The sequence below is a fragment of the Bombina bombina genome, chromosome 7 (assembly GCF_027579735.1).
Source record: "Bombina bombina isolate aBomBom1 chromosome 7, aBomBom1.pri, whole genome shotgun sequence".
NCBI lineage: Eukaryota > Metazoa > Chordata > Amphibia > Anura > Bombinatoridae > Bombina > Bombina bombina.
The window spans coordinates 93,439,939-93,464,726 of record NC_069505.1 but is presented as its reverse complement, the minus strand read 5'-3'; positions in this window follow the sequence as shown (position 1 = coordinate 93,464,726).

The following is a 24,788-nucleotide window of genomic DNA, read 5'->3' as shown; positions in this document are numbered from 1 at the left end:
AGTTAGCGAGCGAGTGATTTTTCTGTATACTTAACACATTTACACCCAAACACATTCAATACATACATACACTTATCAATAACACTACATACACTCCATACCCCATACCCCCTCATACTATACTCCATACCCCATTCCCTGTAGTCCCATTCCCTTTCATCCCATTTACTCTTATCCCATACCCCATCACATACCCATCCCCTAGTTACATTTAGTTTACATATCCTCCTTTTAGTCTTCTTCTTCTTTTTGTTTATTTAAATACTCCTTACCCTCTTTGTTTTTTAGATCCCTCTCACACTTTCAGCACTTATTTTGTCTTTTTAGTTCTTTATTTTGACAACCTTTCATTTCATCACACTCACTTTTTGTTTGATTATTTGGGGTTTAGTTTAGGGAACAGATGGAGGGCAGGCAGGAGCTTAGTCAGGGGAGAGGTAGAGGGGGGAGGAGGGGGAGGGGGAGAGGAACAGGACAGGAAGGGGGGCAGGAAGTGGGGGTGGAAGCAGTGGGTGGACCCAGCCACTTGGTTCAAGATGAACAAGTGGCTGTGCCCAGTGGCGGACAGAGTAGGGCTTCACAGTCCGGGAAACAGAGGGCATCGTCACTTGGGAAGGCCAAGGCGACTAGGGAGGCGAGGTTTTCGATGGAGGAGAAGGAGGCCCTCATAGAGGCCTATATGGCCAGGTATAGGAGGCTGCAGCATCAGAAGACCACCCCGACTGAGAAGAGGAAGCTCTGGCATGAGATAAGGAATGCAGTCAATGCAGTGGGTGGACGGAATAGAGATATGGACTCTATAAAACATCAATACCGGGACTGCAAGATGGATCTCAAGAAAAAGTTAAGCCTGGAGGCCCGACATTCCGCAGGAACCGGTGGCGGCCCTGCACTGGAAATCGAGTACTGCCGATGGGAGGAAATGTTGTGTCCCAGCATCTCCGAGGTGGATGTAGTCGGTATTGGAGGAATTGATACCGGGAACCTGCCATTCTCATCTGACGGTAAGCTCATTTAAGAATGAATTCACATACGAATGTATTTCAAGGGACACTATACGCAAACCTTTACTTTCATGATTGAGGTAGAGAATACAATTTGACAAAACATTCAAATTTACTTATATTACCTAATTTGATTCATTCTTTAGATATACTTTAATGAAGAAATAGCCATGCACACGGTGGACCAATCACAGGAGGCAGCTATATTCAGCTACCAATCAGCATCTTCTAAGCATATTTAGATATGCTTTACAGCAAAGAATATCCAGAGAATGAAGCTAATTAGATAAGAAAAGTACATTAGAAAGTTGATTATAATTGTATGCTTCGAAATCATGAAAGATAAAACATTGGGTTTAATGTCCCTTTAAGGCTCAGATTAATGCTATAACGTTGTTTACACGCATTCACAATTACTTTGCGGTTACATCAGTATCTAGGCTATAGGTTTTATATGTGCATTTAAACAGACTGAAAACAAACGCTAAAACATTCAGATTGAACAGACATATCACAAACACGGTTTAGAAAATGCGGAAATCGTATTGATTGTTAGATTTCAAAGTGGATTAATGAGTCTGCATTTGTAATTGTATCGTAAGCTAAGTCATTTAAAGCTTTATTTGGAAATATGCTAATATATACATTTATTTCTTTTTCAAATATACAGAGTCTGGGGAGGAGGCAGCACAGCAAATACAGGCTCCTCCTTTTCCCCCGGGATGAGAGTGGTGGGGAGGAATTTCCACTTCGGAGGGAAGAGGCCCCCCGTGACGAAGAGGCCACGGAAGCAGAGGAAGAGGCCCCGGAAGCAGAGGAGGAGGCCGCGGAACCAGAGGCCCCTCAAGGACCCGCACCCAACCGTGCACGGGCACCCCGCCGTGCACGGGCACCCCGCCAAGCACAACAACAGGAAATAGCGGAGGTGCAGGTTCTACTAGACTACACAGACCAGATGCGTAACTCCCGGATACAAAATATAGAAGGCCGAATTAGAATTCTTGAAGGACAAAACAAAATAATTGAAGGCCAAAACCAAATAATAAACATACTTACTAGAATAGAAGAAGATCAAAACAGAACCTTTAATCTACACCAAGAGATGTTTAATTTTTTCCGGGAGGCGCATGCTGGTCTGCCTCCTGGTCCGCCTCCTGCTGCTGGGCCTCCTGCTGCTGGGCCTCCTGCTGCTGGGCCATCTTCTCCTGCCGGGCCATCTTCTCCTGCTGGGCCATCTTCGCCTGCCGGGCCATCTTCTCCTGCCGGGCCATCTTCTCCTGCTGGGCCATCTCCTCCTGCCGAGCCATCTCCTCCTCCTCACCTTGGTCGTCCCAGTACTCTTCCTTCCACTCTTCCCACAACATATCCAATGAGAACTCGTCGGAGTCGGCAGTTGACCCTCCAAGAGCCTCAGCCCCATGGGAAGAGGGGAAGGAAGAGGAAGTAAGTATTTGTTTTCATGTTTAATGTTATTTTTATTTAATGTGTAATGGATAGGTATGTGATGATGTGGTTTTCATACACTTGTGGACCACACTCTGTATATAATCTACTTCTATGGGACCGGGTCCATGGAGGCAGATTGTTTGCAGAGTGTGGGTTATAAGTGTGTGAAAACCACATCATCACATACCTATCCTTGTTCATGATATTGATTGGTTTCTGTGATGTGATGTCCAAACTGTTTCCCGAATCGCAAACAAAATTACCATTACAATTATCCATGATGGCATATTACTGTTTGAATGCCAATAACACAGCTTAAAGGGACAGTCAGAAAATTATTGATTACAAAAAAACACTGTATTACGCATTATCAAGTTGGAAACAACAAAACATGGAGAAATACGTGTGACTTATGTGCTTACCCTTGTATCTATGACTATGAAAAATGACCACTTATTTGTTGTTCTGACATAACAACATTTTAGACATCAATGATCAATACATGGTAAATAATATGCTGTATGAGCACAAGGTTTTAGATATACAAATGCTATCCAAATGCCCTCTAGTGGTCAAATTGCATAATGATTACATGCACTCTTCAAGCTCTAAGAAATGAGCACACGAACCTCATAGGTTTAGCTAGCAAATTAAAATAAACACAGATAAATGATTAATTGGTGAGAAACCTTTGATATCATTGATATTACAAAATTGACTTTTATAATAATGCAAAATATTATTTGTTTTCTAAACTGTCCCTTTAACAAAATTACATATGCTAACATATATTTGCAGATTGTTGGTATATCTACATGTACTTGTTCAAACAATAAATATTGAAAACAGATTTATATTGACGTGTTAAATAAAGTCTATTTTCTTAAAGAGACATTATTGTGTTATTTTTTTTTTAAAAAGACATTTGTTTTAACAATTAATATGGTTTAAAGTCCTTTTAGGAGTGGGGGGTGAAAATATGCTAACAATAATATATTTGGAAATTAACCAATGTGGAACTCATACATGATACAAAAATAAACATTTGCATTAAAGGGACAGTATACTATATTTTTAACATAACTGTATGTAATAGACACTACTAGAAACAACAAGATTAACATATACTGATATCAATATTACAAAGCTTTAAACACTTTCAAAGAAAATCGTGTTAGCTCTATTGAAAATATAGATGAACCCCCATTACAACCGTAAAACAAGACAATACCCCATCATTAACATATGAAAAGACCCTTTACACAAACAGGAGAAAGCTGGAGATGGTACTCACATGAAACTTAGAGGCTTGGCGAGGAGTCTGAAAATTACTTACATTTTATTTGAACAGAAGCAAAATTAAACGTGTATTTGTTAAACAATGGACTATCTAACTAGAGACAAAATAAAATATTTTGATTTATAATGTGAGTGTCTAATGAACCTTTAATAAAATATACGACGAAATTACATTTAGAAGAAGTCGGCATCATATATTTAGCATATGATAAAGATAAATGCATATTGATTACTTTATTCTAACACAATAGCGCATATTTATGAATTAGATATCTTTAACATTAAACACAACAGTCATTTTTCAGAAAAAGGAACATATTGTTGACAAACATATTAAACAACATGGACTATAGAGATTTGCACTTGCCTCGAAATATCATATGCATGAAAACATTTTGCTTTCGTTCGTTTATTCAACTAGACATCCAGCAAAAGAGAATGTGGTGGTCTTTATCAGCTATGGGTCAACAATGTAACATGATGCAAACAATCCATATTCGCAATGTTTTTAAACTTGGCTTCATTCACAAACGTGTTTAACGTGCACAAACAAATATTGCGGGACTACGTAATACAATCAGACGTTTTTTTACCTTTGCATGTGACGTCTTAATTAACATGGCGCTTCCTTGATCACGTAAGAACGCAATCCAATAAAAGGCACATTCTTGATCACGTAAGAACGCAAACAAAAAAAAGGCGCATCCTTGATCGCGTAAAAACGCCATCCAATAAAAGGTGCATCCTTGATCGCGTAAAAACGTCAGTCAATACAAGGAATCATTGGACAGCCTGGCAGGTGACGTCTTAAGCAACATGGCGCATCCACGATCGCAGAAAAAACGCAGCCAATACAAGGACTCAGTTGACAGCTTGGCATATCACTAAGAAACGTATTTATATTTTTGTAACTAGTATGTGTCTAGATTGCTATCTACGAATGTCACGAAATCATGAATCATCTTTTCGGACTTGACTGTCCCTTTAACTATAGCTATGGTGTATATCTTTAACATTTAAAATATACACATGAGAAATACATATGCCATTGATGTTTTAAGATATGTTTAGATTGTTTTGGAATAACAATAATGACACATGTATTGATCAAACGTGTCATTTATTCAAGTTGAAATATGGTCAGCCTACCTGTAGCCATATATGGGAGGAAAAGTATTTTTTAACAATATTTAGAAAAACATATTCCTCATCTAAAATATGCACATTACACACAGAGATTGATTTGGTTACACTTTTACAATAATATAGAATCGAAAATGAAATACATGTGCTGTCAACATTACAATAAGATTGTTTATTATTAAGATTATATGTCCTTGTTCATGTAAAAAGGACAAAAACGCTTTAGAAATGGAAATACATTCATTAACAATTGTGCTCACCATCACTTAAAGGGACATGATTTTTATTTATAAAAAGAGGATACACAGAGACAATACTATTTCAACAAAATGAACACTTTACAGGGATTATATCATTGTATCAATCCTCAGATCATTTGTTAAAGGTGCATCAATTCATGCAAAGTTTATAAATACACACATGGATGTGAAATTTGAAATATACATATATAACAATCTATATATACATATATAAAATAATTACTATGCTAATCATAATCATGCAATGATAAAGCTTTAAGAAAAAAATATAAAGACAAAAATAAAAATTACATTGGAGATGTTAATCTTAAAGTCATTTACAATTGTATTACATATATGATTCAGGAAACAACATTATTTTTGGTAGGTCCCTTTAAGGATCAACAAGATAAACTAGAGATTTCAATCAATGACATGAATAAGGAGGACAAAGAATCGTGCAATGACATGTCTTTTATTAGTATGTCAGAAAACATCAACGTTTATAAATAATATGGTAAAGATCAGGAAAATTGGAGCCATATGACAAGGTAACAGAGTGCATCACAGTCCATGAAGAGAGTTGCCAAGGGCCAGCATAGCCTCATTGGAGATATATGACAAGGTAACAGAGTGCATCACAGTCCATGAAGAGAGTTGCCAAAGGCCAGCATAGCCCCATTGGAGCCATATGACAAGGTAACAGAGTGCATCACAGTCCATGAAGAGAGTTGCCAAGGGCCAGCATAGCCCCATTGGAGACATATGACAAGGTAACAGAGTGCATCACAGTCCATGAAGAGAGTTGCCAAGGGCCAGCATAGCCCCATTGGAGACATATGGCAAGGTAACAAAGTGCATCACAGTCCATGAAGAGAGTTGCCAAGGGCCAGCATAGCCCCATTGTAGATATATGACAAGATAACAGAGTGCATCACAGTCCATGAAGAGAGTTCATGCAATGATAAAGCTTTAAGAAAAAAATATAAAGACAAAAATAAAAATTACATTGGAGATGTTAATCTTAAAGTCATTTACAATTGTATTACATATATGATTCAGGAAACAACATTATTTTTGGTAGGTCCCTTTAAGGATCAACAAGATAAACTAGAGATTTCAATCAATGACATGAATAAGGAGGACAAAGAATCGTGCAATGACATGTCTTTTATTAGTATGTCAGAAAACATCAACGTTTATAAATAATATGGTAAAGATCAGGAAAATTGGAGCCATATGACAAGGTAACAGAGTGCATCACAGTCCATGAAGAGAGTTGCCAAGGGCCAGCATAGCCCCATTGGAGATATATGACAAGGTAACAGAGTGCATCACAGTCCATGAAGAGAGTTGCCAAAGGCCAGCATAGCCCCATTGGAGCCATATGACAAGGTAACAGAGTGCATCACAGTCCATGAAGAGAGTTGCCAAGGGCCAGCATAGCCCCATTGGAGACATATGACAAGGTAACAGAGTGCATCACAGTCCATGAAGAGAGTTGCCAAGGGCCAGCATAGCCCCATTGGAGACATATGGCAAGGTAACAAAGTGCATCACAGTCCATGAAGAGAGTTGCCAAGGGCCAGCATAGCCCCATTGTAGATATATGACAAGATAACAGAGTGCATCACAGTCCATGAAGAGAGTTGCCAAGGGCCAGCATAGCCCCATTGTAGATATATGACAAGGTAACAGAGTGCATCACAGTCCATGAAGAGAGTTGCCAAGGGCCAGCATAGCCCCATTGGAGACATATGACAAGGTAACAGTGCATCACAGTCCATGAAGAGAGTTGCCAAGGGCCAGCATAGCCCCATTGGAGCCGTATGACAAGGTAACAGAGTGCATCACAGTCCATGAAGAGAGTTGCCAAGGGCCAGCATAGCCCCATTGGAGACATATGACAAGGTAACAGAGTGCATCACAGTCCATGAAGAGAGTTGCCAAGGGCCAGCATAGCCCCATTGTAGATATATGACAAGGTAACAGAGTGCATCACAGTCCATGAAGAGAGTTGCCAAGGGCCAGCATAGCCCCATTGGAGACATATGACAAGGTAACAGAGTGCATCACAGTCCATGAAGAGAGTTGCCAAGGGCCAGCATAGCCCCATTGGAGCCATATGACAAGGTAACAGAGTGCATCACAGTCCATGAAGAGAGTTGCCAAGGGCCAGCATAGCCCCATTGTAGATATATGACAAGGTAACAGAGTGCATCACAGTCCATGAAGAGAGTTACCAAGGGCCAGCATAGCCCCATTCGAGACATATGACAAGGTAACAGTGCATCACAGTCCATGAAGAGAGTTGCCAAGGGCCAGCATAGCCCCATTGGAGCCATATGACAAGGTAACAGAGTGCATCACAGTCCATGAAGAGAGTTGCCAAGGGCCAGCATAGCCCCATTGGAGCCATATGACAAGGTAACAGAGTGCATCACAGTCCATGAAGACAGTTGCCAAGGGCCAGCATAGCCCCATTGGAGACATATGACAAGGTAACAGAGTGCATCACAGTCCATGAAGAGAGTTGCCAAGGGCCAGCATAGCCCCATTGGAGACATATGACAAGGTAACAGTGCATCACAGTCCATGAAGAGAGTTGCCAGGGCCAGCATAGCCCCATTGGAGCCATACGACAAGGTAAAAGAGTGCAACAGGCACAACAATAAACAGAAAAAAAGGCCAAATGGCAACCATAACAAAAACATCAACATGTGGACGGAGGATTCTTATCTGCGCCCTTGGAGCATCTCCAGATCCTCCACTTACTGGTCATCCCCTTCATCGTCCTGTGCATGTCCAGCTCCAGATTCAGGCATTGAATTTAATCGCATGATCTGCCGCAGAGTCAAATGCTGAACCTGGAGCTGGGCCTGCATGGTGTCGTTCATCCCTCTCAGGACAGCTGCATTCCTCAACACGGCCTGCTCTACATGTGCTATACCTTCTAGCATGAGCCATGTTGAGTCACAGCCTAAAATAAAGAATAAATAAAATACTAAGGATAATTACACAACAGAAGAAAAAATAAGCAAAGATACATTGTCATCATAAAGACAAATCATTCTTTACATCAATTTGTTGAAATTGATTCTTTACACATTAAATATGTTATTCAGACAGACCGAAATCATTAAAGGGACAGTTTACTCAAACATATAGTCCCCTTTAATTGGTTTTCGATGATCCACTTATACAGCTTGAGTGTATAAAATCTTGTTAAAGGATTTACATTGTACTTACATTAGCAATTTAAATATTTTAATTATACTGTGGTAGGCACACCTATCCTTAAACATTTTGGCGTTGAAGACAAGCTGTGTAAACATAGCAACCTGAAGAAATTACATTCCCACTGGGTTAGACAAGAGATAATGTATCAACATTTGTACATAAATTGTTGGATCCAAGTAGTGGTGATTGGTATATGTAGTGATATCAAATTAAAGGGACACTGAACCTAAATATTTAATTGACTGATTCAGATAGAGCATGACATTACAAATATTAAAAAATTACACATATTCTTTAAATGTTAGAATTCTCTAGCTAAATTTTGAATGCAAGAATGTAGGTTTATAGGGCAGGCCATATTTGTTTATCAACTTTGGTTGTCCCTGCTGGTTGATGAATACATTCATCCAACAATAAAGAAATGATGTCCAGAATTAATTTCGATTTAAAATTAATTCTAGGCATTTCTTTGTTTCAATAAAGATAGCAAGAGAATGAAGAATAATTCATAAGAGTAGTAAATTATAAATTTGATTAACATTGCATGCTCTATTTAAATCACAATAGAAACAATTTGCTTAAGTGTACCTTTAAGTATCTTATAATGTGGATTTTGAATGATACTTACAGCTGTGTCTGGGAAGGACAATCCGACACCCAGGACAATGAAGGTTGAGACAGGGGGGAGGGATGGGATTGGGTTGGGGAGGGATGAGCTGCTGCTCCGGGGTAGGCCGTACAGCTGGGATGTGGTGAGTTGGGGTCTGGGCAGCTGGGGTAGCTGTACGGGCCAAAATATGGGGAGAGCGGCGAAGGGGGATGAAGGGCCGTTTTTTGGGAGGGACAGGATAGGAAAAATGGGAAGGTCCGGCAGGGGTCTGGGCCTGGGCAGGGGTCTGGGCCTGGGCAGGGGTCTGGGCCTGGGCTGAATTCTGGGCCTGGGCAGGGGTCTGTGACTGGCCAGGGGACTGGGCAGGGGCGGAAAACAGATGACCAGAGGTGGAGGATCCATCTGAAATAAATAATACAAATATATTAACATCTCATACATCATGAAATCAAATCAATGCATTTCAAATTGATTATGTTTTCAATATACTTAGAAGTGTGTTTGAATTTCTAAACAATTATGACATGAGGATATGGTATGCATATAGGCACTCAGATGAATATCAATGACTGTCTGTACAATTATAACATTATTATTGTGATTTGGCCTGGAATATGCATGTAACATAATGATGGCATGAATTAGAAATAAAAAAAAAAAAAAAAACATCCAAGCATATTTTCATGCTGCCTGATATAGAAAGGGGGCAGTAGTGTATTTGAACAGACAAATAATATTCCTTTTTAAAGTGCAAAAGCTGTAGACTTTGAATGTCTTCAATAAAATGATTTCCAATAAAGCAACATGTTGGAAACATGATAGATATATTTCACGTACCATCAGACTTCAAGGGAGCCTCTTCCTCCTCCATCCCACATGTTAAATCAATCTCTGTAAAACATAACATGTTGTGTACACGTTAAGATCAGATATTATAACATATGTTACTGTTGCTCAAAGACACACATCAATGTTGCATTAAAGATATACACACCCAAAGTTATGATTTACATCATTTTGATGGAGCATACAAATGACATTAGATTTGTTATTCTCAATGAATCAGATTTTCGATTTATTGTTTGTATTAATTTTAAAATAATAAAAGCATAGTACATAGAACATTTAAGATTTCTCATGTGTGTATCACTTGATGACTGTTGTCAAAAATGAACATGGAAACAAACATATGCTATACATCTTCTGAATAACAAAGGTGTAGACTAAGAAATATTTAATTATTAATCTTTCAATATTCCATGAAAATTAATATATAATCAGAGGAGTCAATTATATGTTTGTTTCAAATGTTATGCTTCATCAGAATCATGCTCATAATATTGGTTACCAATACACCTTCAATGACATATAAATGAGTCAATTGACTTACCAGAAGACTGCAAAGGCAGCTCTGTGTCAGTGCTGGATTCCTCTGGGCTCCCCACACCAACTCTCTCTATGAATGATATAGATATATATTACTGAACACATTTGGGATAGCACTAAATCACATCTGTAGCGATTTTTAAGAATAATCAACTTGAAAATTTGAAGAATAGAGCAGTCATTAGCCAAAAAAATGCTTGATTGAATCAAGGTGATTCTGTTAAAAATTATGTATTGAACATATGTTTAATTTCTGAGTATATTAGACATCAAACTCATCTCAAACGATGCTATTGCAAATATACCCATTGATCAATGTTCTTAAAAGAATACACACAAACCACATTTTGAATAACAGCTGTTGACAAATATAAACAAAGACATGTGGCACATCGAGCCATTTGTGCAATGTACAGTAATCTTGTTTAGGACACAACACATATTGATCACAATACCAAACCAAATTGATTATTACATATATGTAATCATGGTGCTGTTAGAGAATGCTTATATCTATAAAGTAACTCCAACAGTGAATATGCGAATTATATATCAATAATGTCTAATCCAAAGAATGTAAAGATTAATGAATCTATTGTTTATTAAAGGGACACTGACATGATTTATTTCAATCATTGATTTCACTGTTCAAACTGGTCCAAATGATTTAACATCGACTCCTATTATAATTTGAATGTTGCTACATTTTAATCTTAAAGGCAGATAAGCAATATTGGATTCAATAAATATTGTTTGTTGAAGGTATCCACCAATCATCAATAAAAACCCAGGTTGGTCAACCAAAATTGAGCTGCAGATAAACGTAGATTCTTGATTTTAAAATACATTTAGCAATAGAATATTTCACATATGATTATAGTATTATATTTAAATGTTGATTAATATTGCATGCTCTATCTGAATGACAACATTAATAATTTTAGCTCAGTGTCCCTTTAATATAAAAATATATTGATTTGACAATGTTGGTGTTAATGAATTCTCTACTCCATATGTTGATGTAATGAATGGGATTGAGCATGCAATTCGAATCTAATATGTTATTTAAGGATATCCTAAGAATTATTTAATTTTCATCTATTAAAGGGACATGAAGCTCTAAATGTGTAATTGTATACTTTTTTAAACTATGTACTACTGTTATCTGAACACATGATTTTAACTTTTGACAAAATGCCAATTAATGCATAAAAAAACAGCCGGATAATACCAGTAATGCATTGTTTAACCTAAACCAAAATCCATTTTTTTTTAGAAGAACTAAAACAATAGACTGAAGCAATGTATCTCATAAAATGTTTAAACAAAACAATAAAATCACGTTTAAAAATCATTCTATGTAAAATTTAGTTGGCATGTCCATTAAATGACGTGATCAATTTCAAAAATGGAATCTATATTTTTAAAATCAAAACATATGCAAAAGTGTGTGTATTTTTAAAATATGTATACAAATAAGATTAAGCAATACACAAGGGAAGAATATAAATTGGACATTCAAAGAATCTTACATTAAAATTAAGACATCCAGAATAGATGGGATATCTTAAATTCCAAACAAAATCAGAGTAGTCTTACAATGTAATCCTATATTTTTGTTTTATTTATTGTTATTTTAAAATATTTTAAAAATCCATTTTGCAGATACATATAAATATTGAACAATGTGGATTTAGTATGTAATGTTCTGTCCATGTTTCTAAGACAAATGTCAATTAAAATGAGACATACCATACTGTGACAAGCCCTGGCTTGAGGATCCAGCACCAACATCCAGATCTGTAATATATTAAATGAGGATTGGATATCATTAATACAAATCATGCCATGTTTAAAATCTTTACATTATTAGCAAATCAATTAAAAACTATTAATCCTTTGGTAGTCCCATGAGTTAATTGTTTCCTCAATTAAATTCATGATAAATATATCCTGTACTCTTATTTTCAATCAGTTGTGTTGTTTACTGTAGCTTAAATTATATTTAAGTGTTATTTCATTCTCATCAATTGATGGGCATATGTTATAATTTATTTGGATTCTGCTTTTTTCTTTTTGTATTATGTATAATATTGAAAATAAGAATACTGTATTATTCACATATATAATAATTCACATTTCATTTTGAGCAACATGTGTAAAGCAATGCCACTTACAGCAAACCCATGTTAACGTGTATGCGCAATTCCATTTTCGCGATCATTGCGCAATGATTCCAAGCGGAATTACGCATCCGTCATTTGACCAACATGTATAAAGCAATGCCACTTACATCAAACCCATGTTAACGTGTATGCGCAATTCCATTTTCGCGATCATTGCGCAATGATTCCAAGCGGAATTACGCATCCGTCATTTGACCAACATGTATAAAGCAATGCCACTTACAGCAAACCCATGTTAACGTGTATGCGCAATTCCATTTTCGCGATCATTGCGCAATGATTCCAAGCGGAATTACGCATCCGTCATTTGACCAACATGTATAAAGCAATGCCACTTACATCAAACCCATGTTAACGTGTATGCGCAATTCCATTTTCGCGATCATTGCGCAATGATTACAAGCGGAATTACGCATCCGTCATTTGACCAACATGTATAAAGCAATGCCACTTACATCAAACCCATGTTAACGTGTATGCGCAATTCCATTTTCGCGATCATTGCGCAATGATTCCAAGCGGAATTACGCATCCGTCATTTGACCAACATGTATAAAGCAATGCCACTTACAGCAAACCCATGTTAACGTGTATGCGCAATTCCATTTTCGCTCTGTGACGCATATTCTGTAGAGCGCAAGAAACATCATTCCTATTTCATGTGTCACTAATCTAAAATCAGATATCTAAACATCATATGTAGTGTATGTTGTGAGATCTGTATAGGTTTAGTATCTGACCATATACACATTTGTAAAAAAATAATCAAATATTAAGATATTATATGAAGTTGGATAGTTACCTGGTTCAGATTCTCCATCAGCTCCTCCCAGGCCACCGGACGGAGAAGCAGCTGCCCTGGCCCCCGGGTCAGGACTTTCAGATCCAGCAGCTGGGAGGGAAGAAGAGGAGGCCGAGGATGGCGAGGATCTAAATCTTTTGGGGACCCGGAGAGTGAGGAGCTCGCATAAAGTGACCTCATAAGGGAGTAGGTAGAGTTTCCGCGGGGCCTTTCTTTGGCCCCCTCTTTTATAGGCTTGTACCCACTCCCTTATGAGTTCGACTTTTTTGTCAATCGCAACCTCATATCTCCGAATCTCCGCATGATCTGATCCTGGCTCCTCTGGACGTCAGACACCAATTGAACCGCATTGGTGATAGACTCCCAGAGGGCCTTCTTAACAGGCGCATCTGTCAACCTCCTCTTGTTCCCAAACAGCTGGGGATAAAAGTCCTTGACGGCGTGGACCAGTGCAGCGCTCTCCTGCTTGGTAAACCTGGGAGATGACATGCCTGCTGGGTTGTATAATATATGTAGGGATATAATATTTACTGCCTGCAGGCATTAGAGAACTGACAAAGATGGCAATGTGTAATGGACTTTTATATGGTGAAGTAAACATGAGATGCACCATGGGACAAGTTATCTGTACATCTGATTGGATAAAAGTTTTAAATATTGTTAGAATGTCTGTGAGACCATCCTGACTCAAGTTGTGTTTGTGTGATGAACTCTGATTGGCCGTTCCTTAGTGTTTCATATCTTAGCAACTTCCATACACATACCTCCTGGTGGTGCTGTTACTTTATTTGTCATGTAGAAGTATTTGTAACTCATGGGCCTGTCATGCGGATATGTGTGACGCAGATTTAATATCTGTGATCCATTAAATATTATGTTTAAATTCTCTTTAAACTCTAATACTGTCACATTATTAAATGTTGTAGACATTTTTCGGTTTAATAACGGTCTGTTTCTTTAATACAAATACGTTGGATTAATACACATTTAATATTGTATGTCTTTATTGTTCATAAAATCAATTTCGTGACTTATTGTGAAGTATTGACATTGCTCTCTTAAATGTATTTATAATGCACATTGATTGTGTGCTATTGCGTGACATTAGTCTCTAATGTTTAAAGATGCAAATCTGGTGTTTCAAATTCCGTTTCCCACGCCACATTTCTGAATGTTCAAATTCAGGTTATAATGTCAGTAACTTGGATAATCTGTTTATAGTTGTTAAACTGTTTGTTTGTTATTAGTAAATAAACCTTGAGCTTGTATTTGTCTGAACTGCTCATATATGTTATTGTGCAATGGCGTCTTTATTTTTAAATAGACATTACAAACGATTGTATCAAATGATCGGTAGAGATAGAAAATTGTTTATACTTTAAAATGTAACTCAATTTATCTTTGTATTTAGATATCCTCAACATAAGACATTTAAATGCACATGGTTGAGCCAATCACATAAGGCATCTCTGTGCATCCACCAATCTTCATCTACTGAGCCTATCTCGATATGCTTTTCAAGCAAAGTATGTCAAGATAAGAAGAGAAGTAAATACACTCTTTAAATCTCTTAAAGGGACACTGTCCAAACAAATGTAGCGTTCGTGATTCAGATTGAGCATGAAATGTTAAGCAACTTTATAATTTAATCCGATTCTCAAATGTTAAGAATTATCTTGTTATCTTTCTTTGCAAATCAATAATGATATTTTAGATTACGGACAAATTTGGCCAAAAACCTGCGTTGTCCTTGATCATTGTTGGAGAAATTAATCCACCCAAAACAAAATAAATTCTGTCCAGAGTACTGAAGCAAATAAATAATCAATTTAATGCCTTATTTTTAAAGTAATGATAGCAACATCACGAGAAACATTGATAATATGAGTCAAATTTTAAATTTGCTTAAAATAGAATACTCGTTCTGAATGTATAAATCATTAATTTTTTAACTGTCTCCATTTAAGTATATTTTGAGTTCATGTCCCTTTAAGGAGACATTTCACAATAATGCTTGAAAAATCATAAACCTAGGCACCTTCCTTTTGCAAAATTAGTATAACATATGAGTAAAGCATATTTATATTAAATTCTGGTTTGTTTTACACACTGACTGAAATATATATTGTAATGGATGTATTTCGCAGTCTTCAGCTTCGAGGGACATTAAGCTGTATGTTATTTATGCATTTTGGATAAGATTATAATATTTGAACAACTTAATATGTTTTGTTATTCAATCATTAGATTGTAATTATATATAATCTTGGATTAAATACATATCTACATAGGCTATTTTGATGCTGATTGTTGGTTGCACATAGATGCCTTATGTAATTGACTAAGATATGTGCATTGATGTATCTTTTTCAAAGTATATTTCAAGACTGAATGTAATTCTATAGTACTTTATAAATATGTTTAAATTCTTTAATGATTTTTTAAAAATAAAGACACAATATACTTTGTGAATGTCCCTTTAAAGACAAAAACATTCGGAATGTTGATTTAACATTGTTGAAAGAAACTAAAGGGGAATGAAAATTATATATAGATATGTGTTGTCTAACACAAGAGGTAAGATTTTAATAAATACATAATATTAATAACTATATTTAAATGTCCCTTTAAATGAGTCCACTAGAAAATAAAATCTATTAACATGGCATCCAATAACTAGCTTGTGCAAAATATGAAGTTAAATGACCTACCATTTTTTAATTTAAAATTTATAAATTTAATAAAATAATGTTTGGAGATACCTAAGGAAGATACAAGATCTTATAAAATAAATTTTACATTCAACAACACTGTCACTTTAATGTAAGTAAACCACTTCCCTTCTTAAAAGTGAAAGCAAAAACATTTTTGTCAAATTCTGACTACATATCCGAAATTATTTTAACATCGAAGAATTTCACAACAAAAGCATCGATGGATCTCACTCCCCAATTATTTGAAAAAAGATAGTTGAATTTAATATTTTCTGAATCAGTGGATTTGCTAAAATTAATGCCTAATTTGATCTTATGCATGTGCTTGTCAAATAGACAACTACCAGTCATGGGAGTCAAATTGTTTTTTATTGACAGATTATATGGATATTTATTATAATCTGTTCAAAAGAGGGTATTTAATAATCAAATGTTGATTATTACCATTTAAATTTTTTTTATTTTTTTAACAAAAAGAAAAAAAAAAAAAATTCCGGGAAGTCATCAGACGATAATCTGAAATGAAAAAACTAAATTTTAATAAGTTAATACACACGTTTTAAAATATTCATAAAATACATTTACAATCATCTTGTGTCTATGCTCTGACTTTGTGCATAATTTTATAAAGATAGTTATGAATTGAATTTTTGTATTAAAAAGCAAACAAACCATACACCATTATATTGTGTAATGCAAATTAAATTTAAATATCCGATTTTCTAATATACATAATAATGTATATCACATTTCAATAATAAATATATATGTATGCTGAACATAAATGTAATATTTCATGTCCATTCAAATACCTCTATATTAACTATAATATGTATTCCTTTTTCTGATTGTGATCCCTAAATATCTAATTATGAACTAAGTATGACTAATGTATGTAAGCTAATAATATTCGACATTCTTGCTGTGATTCTTAACTAGCATGCATTGGTAAACCAACCTGGATAATGCATGGTCTTTGAAAGTCAATTCAGGGGTAAACAGTTGGGGGGCTAGTTATCAAGCCGTCTACTTTTCTGGCTTCGCCGGCCCAATACGTCCGCCTAAGCTCGCCTACCCTCGCCGCCGCGGACCTTGAATACGTTCGCCTAAGTTATCAAATAAAGCTGTCAAAAAGCCGCGGGGCGATGAGCAGCGGACTGTGACAGTTATCACTCATCCGATCTTGCTGCCCTTCGGCTTTTTCCCAGCTTTATTGCTAGCCTGTCACTAAGCACTCACACTAAACTGCACTGTTCTGCCCCCTATACCGGCGCCCCCGGAGCCCCCCGCAACTAAATAAAGTTACTAACCCCTAAACCGCCGCTCCTAGACCCCGCCGCAACTCTTATAAATGTATTAACCCCTAAACCGCCGCTCCCGGACACCGCTGCCACCTACATTATACCTAGTAACCCCTATCCTGCCCCCCCTATACCGTCGCCCTCTATTATAAAATTATTAACCCCTATCCTGCTGATCCCGCACCTCTCCGCAACTAAATAAATAGTTTAACCCCTAAACCGCCGCTCCATGAACCCGCCGCAACCTATAATAAATTTATTAACCCCTATCCTGCCCCCCACTACGCCGCCGCCACTGTAATAAAATGATTAACCCCTAAACCTAAGTCTAACCCTAACCATAACGCCCCCCTAACTTAAATATTAATTAAATAAATCTAAATAAATTAACTCTTATTAACTAAATGAATCCTATTTAAAACTAAATACTTACCTTTAAAATAAACCCTAATATAGCTACAATATAAATAATAATTATATTCTAGCTATCTTAGTATTTATTTTTATTTTACAGGTACCTTTCAATTTATTTTAACCATGTACAATAACTATTAAATAGTTATTAACTATTTAATAGCTTACCTAGCTAAAATAAAGAGAAATGTACCTGTGAAATAAATCCTAACCTAAGTTACAATTACACCTAACACTACACTATACTTTAATAAATTATTCCTATTTAAAAATAAATACTTACCTGTAAAATAAACCCTAAGATAGCTACAATGTAATTAATAATTATATTATAGCTATCTTAGGATTTATATTTATTTTACAGGTAACTTTGTATTTATTTTAGCTAGTTAGAATAGTTATTAAATAGTTATTAACTATTTAATAACTACCTAGCTAAAAGAAATACAAAATTACCTGTAAAATAAATCCTAACTTAAGTTACAATTAAACCTAATACTACACTATCATTAAATTAACTAAATAAACTACCTACAAAGAACTACAATGAAATACAATTACATAAACTAACTAAAGTACAAAAAATAAAAAATTAAGTTACAAACATGTTAAAAATATTACAACAATTTTAAGCTACTTACACCTAATCTAAGCCCCCTAATAAAATAACAAACCCCCCCAAAATAAAAAAAATCCCTACCCTATTCTAAATTACATAAATTTCAAAGCTCTTTTACCTTACCAGCCCTTAAAAGGGCCATTTGTGGGGGCATGCCCCAAAAAGTTCAGCTCTTTTGCCTGTAAAATAAAAATACAACCCCCCCCCAACATTAAAACCCACCACCCACATACCCCTAATCTAACCCAAACCCCCCTTACAAAAACCTAACACTAATCCCCTGAAGATCATCCTACCTTGAGTCGTCTTCACTCAGCCGAGCCACCGATGGAACTGAAGAGGACATCCGGAGCGGAAGAAGTTAATCCTCCAAGCGGCGCTGAAGAAATCTTCCATCCGATGAAGTCATCATCCAGGCGGCGCTGAAGAAGTCTTCGATCCGGCCGATGTCATCTTCAAAGAGGCGCTGAAGAGGTCTTCTATCCGGGCGAAGTCATCTTCCAAGCCGGGTCTTGAATCTTCCTTCCGCCGACGCGGAACCACCTTCTTCACCGACGGACTACGACGAATGACGGCTCCTTTAAGGGACGTCATCCAAGATGGCGTCCCCTCAATTCCGATTGGCTGATAGGATTCTATCAGCCAATCGGAATTAAGGTAGGAAAATCTGATTGGCTGATGGAATCAGCCAATCAGATTGAGCTCGCATTCTATTGGCTGTTCCGATCAGCCAATAGAATGCGAGCTCAATCTGATTGGCTGATTGGATCATCCAATCGGATTGAACTTGAATCTGATTGGCTGATTCCATTAGCCAATCAGATTTTCCTACCTTAATTCCGATTGGCTGATAGAATCCTATCAGCCAATCGGAATTGAGGGGACGCCATCTTGGATGACGTCCCTTAAAGGAGCCGTCATTCGTCGTAGTCCGTCGGTGAAGAAGGTGGTTCCGCGTCGGCGGAAGGAAGATTCAAGACCCGGCTTGGAAGATGACTTCGCCCGGATAGAAGACCTCTTCAGCGCCTCTTTGAAGATGACATCGGCCGGATCGAAGACTTCTTCAGCGCCGCCTGGATGATGACTTCATCGGATGGAAGATTTCTTCAGCGCCGCTTGGAGGATTAACTTCTTCCGCTCCGGATGTCCTCTTCAGTTCCATCGGTGGCTCGGCTGAGTGAAGACGACTCAAGGTAGGATGATCTTCAGGGGATTAGTGTTAGGTTTTTGTAAGGGGGGTTTGGGTTAGATTAGGGGTATGTGGGTGGTGGGTTTTAATGTTGGGGGGGGTTGTATTTTTATTTTACAGGCAAAAGAGCTGAACTTTTTGGGGCATGCCCCCACAAATGGCCCTTTTAAGGGCTGGTAAGGTAAAAGAGCTTTGAAATTTATGTAATTTAGAATAGGGTAGGGATTTTTTTTATTTTGGGGGGGTTTGTTATTTTATTAGGGGGCTTAGATTAGGTGTAAGTAGCTTAAAATTGTTGTAATATTTTTAACATGTTTGTAACTTAATTTTTTATTTTTTGTAACTTAGCTTTTTTTATTTTTTATACTTTAGTTAGTTTATGTAATTGTATTTCATTGTAGTTCTTTGTAGGTAGTTTATTTAGTTAATTTAATGATAGTGTAGTATTAGGTTTAATTGTAACTTAGGTTAGGATTTATTTTACAGGTAATTTTGTATTTCTTTTAGCTAGGTAGTTATTAAATAGTTAATAACTATTTAATAACTATTCTAACTAGCTAAAATAAATACAAAGTTACCTGTAAAATAAATATAAATCCTAAGATAGCTATAATATAATTATTAATTACATTGTAGCTATCTTAGGGTTTATTTTACAGGTAAGTATTTATTTTTAAATAGGAATAATTTATTAAAGTATAGTGTAGTGTTAGGTGTAATTGTAACTTAGGTTAGGATTTATTTCACAGGTACATTTCTCTTTATTTTAGCTAGGTAAGCTATTAAATAGTTAATAACTATTTAATAGTTATTGTACATGGTTAAAATAAATTGAAAGGTACCTGTAAAATAAAAATAAATACTAAGATAGCTAGAATATAATTATTATTTATATTGTAGCTATATTAGGGTTTATTTTAAAGGTAAGTATTTAGTTTTAAATAGGATTCATTTAGTTAATAAGAGTTAATTTATTTAGATTTATTTAATTAATATTTAAGTTAGGGGGCGTTAGGGTTAGGGTTAGGTTTAGGGGTTAATCATTTTATTACAGTGGCGGCGGCGTAGTGGGGGGCAGGATAGGGGTTAATAAATTTATTATAGGTGGCGACGGTGTAGGGGGGGCAGATTAGGGGTTAATAAATGTATTATAGGTGGCGACGGTGTAGGGGGGGCAGGATAGGGGTTAATACATTTAATATAGGTTGCGGCGGGTTCAGGGAGCGGCGGGTTAGGGGTTAATACATTTATTATAGTTGCGGTGGGCTCCGGGAGCGGCGGTTTAGGGGTTAATATGTATAGAGTAGCTTGCGGTGGGCTCCGGGACCGGCGGTTTAGGGGTTAATATGTATAGAGTAGCTTGCGGTGGGCTCCGGGAGCGGCGGTTTAGGGGGTAATAACTTTATTTAGTTGCGGCGGTGTAGGGGGGGTCAGATTAGTGGTGTTTAGACTCGGGGTACATGTTAGGGTGTTAGGTGTAGATAGCTCCCATAGAAATCAATGGGATGTCTGTCAGCAGCGAACTTGTACTTTCGCTATGGTCAGACTCCCATTGATTCCTATGGGATCCGCCGCCTCCAGGCTGGCGCTTTGAAAACCAGGTACGCTGGGCCGTAAAAGTGCCGAGCGTACCTGCTAGTTTTTTGATAGCTAGCAAAAGTAGTGAGAATGTGCCGCACTTGTGTGCGGAACATCTGGAGTGACGTAAGAATCGATCTGTGTCGGACTGAGTCCGGCGGATCGAAGCTTACGTCACAAAATTCTACTTTTGCCGGTCTCGAGCCTTTGATAACTAAGGCGTATCAGCCTCGCCACAAATACGCTGCGGAATACGCAGCGTATTTGAGGTTGACGGCTTGATAACTACCCCCCTTTATCTTCAATAGGTGTCTTATTCATCATTTCAAAAATAGAGGACTGTGAAATACCATCTAAAAATTAGAAAATAATCTAAGTGTCTGATTGTGATCCCTAAATATCTAATTATGACTAATGTATGTAAGCTAATAATATTCGACATTCTTGCTGTGATTCATAATTAGCATGCATTGGTAAACCAACCTGGATAATGCATGGTCTTTAAAAGTCAATTCAGGGGTAAACAGTTGATCTTCAATAGGTGTCTTATTCATCATTTCAAAAATAGAGGACTGTGAAATACCATCTAAAAATTAGAAAATAATCTAAGTGTCTGATTGTGATCCCTAAATATCTAATTATGACTAATGTATGTAAACTACTAAGATTCAACATTCTTGCTGTGATTCTTAACTAGCATGCATTGGTACACCAACCTGGATAATGCATGGTCTTTGAAAGTCAATTCAGGGGTAAACAGTTGATCTTCAATAGGTGTCTTATTCATCAGTTCATAAAATAGAGCACTGAAATACCATCTAAAAAAGTAAAATCATCTAAGTGTATGATTGTGATACCTAAATATCTAATTATGAACTAAATATGACTAATGTATGTAAGCTACTAATATTCAACATTCTTCCTGTGATTCTTAACTAGCATGCATTGGTACACCAACCTGGATAATGCATGGTCTTTGAAAGTCAATTCAGGGGTAAACAGTTGATCTTCAATAGGTGCCTTATTCATCATTTCAGAAATAGAGGACTGTGAAATACCATCTAAAAATTAGAAAATAATCTAAGTGTCTCCAATAGGATGCCTCCACAGCCTTATTCTATCAAATAGTTGGCACTTACCATGTGAACATGTCTTTGTATGTTTTTCAAGGTCAGCAGATTGGAAAGATAATGCCAGACATGATCCCATTGGTATACTTCAATTTCAATCTTGGCTTTTTCCACTGTCAGTCTGGGCAATCTTCACTGTCAGGCTTCTAATTCTTCCCTTTCAGTCTTTAGATTAAGTCAGCTCCCTAATGGCAGAAAAAGTTTAATAAAAATTACTACAAGTGTGTGAATCAGTTCTGTAACCCTCTCCCACCCCCCATTTCAGAATAAATTTCTGTCACTAGCTTACTAAGCGTGTGTAGCATCTTGTGTTATGTTCTATCAAGTGTGAAAATGAGTCATATTGAGCAGAACAAACCTCTAATGTGTGACATTGAACCATAGTCATGCTAGAGGATAGTTATGCTAGAGGATCCCTTTCTGAGTATGTACATTTTAAGTAATGTGTAAACTAAATACTAGTTTTGAAAATGTATGCCATATGATGTATTTGTGTACAATTCATGCCAGCAACAGTCCATACATTTATACTTACCAGCTGATGTCCTCTTTAAAAACCAGGTGGCAAAGACTCGCTACAGGACCCAATGACCAGAGCATCACCTATATTAATAAATGAAACACATTTTTAGCATTTGATGAACAATCCTAACATGTTTGCACAATTCTCTACTTGTCATTTCCCTAGAGTTCACATCTATTGACAATACTCCAGTCTAACTTCTATTATTTACCGTCTAAAGTGGCGGTTGATGATGTCTGCTCTGACATTGAGCCCCTCATCCCGGAATGGCCCCTCTAGAACAGGATCATCCTCCTCATCTCTGAGGAGGTTTCGGTGCGCCGGGACGCCCTGCAGCATCCCAGCCCGCTGTGCAATATTATGCAGGGCGCTACAGGCTACAACGATCTTAGCCACCTTCTTTGGGTTGTACTGGAGGGCTCCTCCCGACCTGTCCAGTCACCTGAACCTCATCTTCAGGAGCCCGAACATCCGTTCAACCACCACACTGGTTCTCTTATGAGCCCTATTGTAGCGCTCCTCAGACACATCAGTCGGGCTACGCAAGGGGGTAATAAGCCAAGGCCAGCTCATGTACCCAGAATCACCTATAAATTATGAAAAGAACATAATTCAAACTGAATCCTCAAAATAGTATTTTGATTCCAATAAAAGTTTTGTACACGATAATCCACTAACAAATGTTTATTTTTTTAAAAGAATAATCTAGTTCAATCTTATTCTCTATCTTCCCATTTAAGCTAAGACATGCTACATATGCGTATTTCTCCTAAACCAGACCTTGTGTAAAATGCAAACTATATGGTTACATTGCATTCTCTATCTGAGCATTTAAGGTAAGACATGCTACATATCTGCATTGAACTAAAACTAGACATTTGCGAAAAGAAAAATACATGGTTAAATTGCATCCTATAGCTGAACATTACGCTAACATTTTAAAACTACAGTGGCAATTGTCAAACTAATTAACCATGTTGTGCACAAATACTCACCAACGAGATAACCAGGGGGCATTTGTCTTTCCTCAAACGGTCTCCACAGGGACAACTGAGCGAGGATGCGGGCATCATGACAAGCTCCTCCAAAATTCGCACACACATGCATAATCCTCATCCGTGCATCACAAACATACTGCACGTTGAGGCTATGAAAATGTTTGCGATTTCTGAAGGGCAAGTCATCAATTGGAGCACGCAACGCAATGTGGGTACAATCTATGGCTCCCAAGACATTGGGCAATTGAGCAATATCAAAGAATTCCCGCTTCAGGCGCCTCCAATCACCATCATTCTGTGGGAATCCTATGTATTGCTTACTGATACGTACCATGGCGTCCAGAAAGTTATCAAACACCACAGAGAATGTACCTTGAGCCAGGCCATGCATGTACATTTCTCCGGATTGAAAACTCCCGGAGGACAGGACGTATAGACAACTTAGCATCTTACTCAATGCGGGAACAGCAGTCCTTATTCTTATACGTGGCTCCAAATGAGGTTTAAGAAGATTGTAAAGGCCAATGAGCTGTTCGCGATTGAGCCGATACTTATCATAAACCTCAAAGTCGCTCATGTTTTCCAAGGTGGGTCTCACCCTGTAGACACGAGGACCTCGAACCAGACGACCCCTTCGTCTCAGTCTGAGCCGCCGAGGCTGCCTGATTCGATCAACAGCTAGTTCGCCAATAGCAGCACCAGCAGTGTCTACCATGTCATCGTCATCCATCTTTCAAAACAGCGTAACAAGGTATGCACTTGATCTGATGTGGATCACAAGTGATGCATTGGCCATGTTGTTTGGGGGATTTATAGTACAATTAGTCCAATGGTAGTGAGTTTGTAATGATTGCTAATGGTATTCACTTGTTTGTATGTGAGCGGCGCGAATGCTTTCACAGTGGGCGTTTTTTTGTTGTTTGCTGAAATGTTGTTTTCCCCCAATGAATCTCAATGTGAAAGTGTC